Below are 3,409 nucleotides of genomic sequence, written 5' to 3' on the forward strand. Positions count from 1 at the left end.
ACGGTATCCAGGATCCAGTTACAGCAGCTGTGAGCCAACTTTCCTCAAGACAGGATACAACGGCTTTGGCATCCCTTCAGACGAATCGGTACATGCATCAAAGCCAGAGAGGGAGCTATGTCTTATTGATATTGGGCTCATATTGCCAAGTTCTTTGTAAATTTCATTCGATATTTTAGCCATTGAAATAATGTCACATTTCCTCTCGACCCATGAAGTTCCCTCCTTTACTTCTGTGTGTTTCACTTATTTGTGTGGATTGGATCCAAAGTGACGACTGTAAATCTTTTCTAGGCTAGAATCTGGATTTTCTCTCGTTCGTGGACAGTTGATTTACCAATAGGCAATCCAGCCATGTCCTATAGTAACCATGTACACATTTTAATCATTTCAATAAACTCCACCACGATCAAACCATGTCATTGTTACTATGGATGACTGATTAACTACAGTATTCTACAGAGAAACTAATAAACAGTGGCAATTAGTTTAACGGTATTATTACAATACGAATTATTCAAAACTTCTTTCATTAACTTAATCGAGATGTACTTCTAAAGCTGCCAAATCCTGATTGCGATGATAGGGTCCAGTGTCCGCCAAGGGAGTATTGTACAATCAATAACCATTTACCCCATTGTTTCGCACACGAGAAAAATGCTGGGCGGATGGAAATTATTGGTGTACGAGCGGAAAAAAATGGTCTAATGACCAAACAGCCAGAAATGCTTTGTCTAACTGCGCGAAAACTCTCTATTCACACTGTAAATAATCCTGTACTGTTCTTGGGACGAAACGTGGGAACAAAGTGGTTGTATACCGTCAAAATACAATGTACTGCTGCTATAGCAAGATGAAACGCACATAGAAAGCGGATACAAAATATTAATAATACAGGTATTTAAATCTAGATTTCAAAGATCAGACGTATTTCAGATGGGCTGGTGTTCAACATCACAGACAAAAGAAAGAAGTTTGGTTTTGCCGTACATATCACGTACCCATATTATCCCTTCGCCAGTATTCAGCTAGTATGAAAGGTGTACGTCTTCATAAAGTAATAAGCATGGAAAAATTGGTGACCTTAGCGAAGTGGGAGGACTTTGTTGCCTCGGCGTTTGCTATATTCTCATAAAAGTGCAGATACTGGCGTAACTGGCATGGGGTATATAACACAGGCTAAGCATGTATCGGGGTTGATTTCGTAGCACTAATACTGAGGCGTATTGAGTTACTGAACTTCTAACATTCTGCATGGTGTCTGTCTGTTCTATATCTTGTCTGCCTACCATGTTTGCACAACAACGCTTTGAGCGTGTTTTTAGGGAATTGACTAGTTTGAACCTGGGACCTGTTGCTGGTAAGAAGACGCCAGACATACGTGACATGTAGAATACAGAAGAGTTCAGTGAGACTAGCGATGATATAATCAAATAATGATTTCAGCGACAGCTCCACTGCACTCCCTGTAAAAGAATCTTGATACCAACTAAATATAGTGGAAGAGGTTCAAGGCTTTCCTATTTTTAGTTAGCTGGTAAAATAACGTCGAAAAAGCAGTTACGTTTACCATTGGAAATTTTATTCTACTCACAAAACATTGTTTATAAATTGCACTATTGATAAAAGGAAATGTTTTAATACAGGATGGTAAAAACCAATTGCGTTCAACAAAAATGTGAACGAAAATTCCCTGAGTGGGTTTCCAAGTTCTACAATGGATCTAAGGATGACCTATGCCATATCACATCTATAATCTAGGTTTACATTAAGTTTCACAAAAGAGAACTATCAAAATGGTCTACAGTGACCCTCAATTATCTTTAATTACTTATCTAACTTGTCGTAAATTACAGTGGCTGATGTGGCTTCTCAATAACTATGTAACAGAAAAATCATCGCGTTTCCGATTTTTAAAACTTGCAGCTGGGGTTGCCCATGTGGTTAGCTGGTGACTTGGGTGTCCAGTCCGTCCCTTATCGTAGGGCCTTCTAGCTTAACACGGTTCTGCTCTCGGATTCTGTTCTCGTTTCTCCCCTTGGAACTGCGTCTGTCTCACGGTGGGAAGGTATGACATGCATTTAGGCATTCTCGTGTTAGTCTGTGGTATTCCATTTGCTCACTCGTTACTCGTATTAATTTGGTTAATTTAATGTCACGATTTATTTCGAACTGTGACATACTACTGGATTTGCTTATCATGTCAGGGTTTTAATGGAAGGTGTTGGATTTGCCTGACACCTTACAAACAGTAATTTGACCTACATAGGCTGTAACGAGCACTGTACTAAACAGTGAAATCTATAAAGTTTGAGTCATATGATAGCTGCGTTAACGCCGAACCACCCCAAAGGGAAACATATAAATTATGTACGGTGTCGTACATTACCCTAAGTCCTTATGAAGTTAGTGTTTTATTCAACTTCACAGGAAGGAATTTCTGATGTAAGTGGCGGAAAAATGAGAGAAAAAACTGGGTCCCATGTTTCGTGCGTTGAAAAGCAAGAAAATTTTAGGTTATCTTTGTTTAACTGTTAATTTCTAGACCTTGTTCAGCAAAAAGATTAAAAAACCGAAGTGGTTGTTCAAGGAGACCAGTTCGAGGACATCTGGCTTGTGTGCAACCCTGAAATTGTTTGGTACGGTGCCCCAGTGAACGTATCATCCATTCACTGTCTCAGCACCACGCTTCATTTATTCACGCCCTCGAGCACGCAATCCGTTTTCTATTTCGAGACTGCGTATTTCGGTCGCTATGGCTAACACATAATCAATGGAGCCACTGGCGTAACGTGTATTTTCGTTACATGTGGCAGCAGCCTACAGTGTGTGCTGACTTGTCGTACTCCGCCATGGCGCCGGTCGACCATCTCGCTTCCCTTATCCCTTCCTTAGGCACTCACCGCCGCTGAAGCCATCATAAAGCTGAGGTACTGCTGTTAGATAATATTCTTTTGTTACTGGGGGTGTAGGAATTTATATTCAACTTGAGGCTATCGTGGAGGAAAAGCAAATATATCTTCTCTTATTTAGGAACCAATTGCGAAATGACTCCGACAAGATACGTGTACGGTGGGAATAGTGGCACTTGACCCAAAATAATGGAATATGTGAAGTCATCCACACGATTACTAAAAGGAATCTGCTGAATTTCGGTTACACGATAAGTCATTCAAATTTAACTAAATTATCTAATCTAACTAAATATTTAGCTAGTACAAGATAATGTTGTGGCAAAGCAAACCAAAGACTGCTATTTATCGGCAGATAGACTGCGATTTATAGGCAGAACACTTACAAGGTGTGGCAGGTCTACTAAAGAGGCTGCCTACACTACGCCCGCCCATTTACACCTGGAATAATGCTGCGCGGTGTGGGATCCTTACCGGATAGGAACGGAGCGAGGTGG

This window comes from Schistocerca gregaria, chromosome 5 (genome assembly GCF_023897955.1).
Source record: "Schistocerca gregaria isolate iqSchGreg1 chromosome 5, iqSchGreg1.2, whole genome shotgun sequence".
Classification (NCBI taxonomy): Eukaryota; Metazoa; Arthropoda; class Insecta; order Orthoptera; family Acrididae; genus Schistocerca; species Schistocerca gregaria.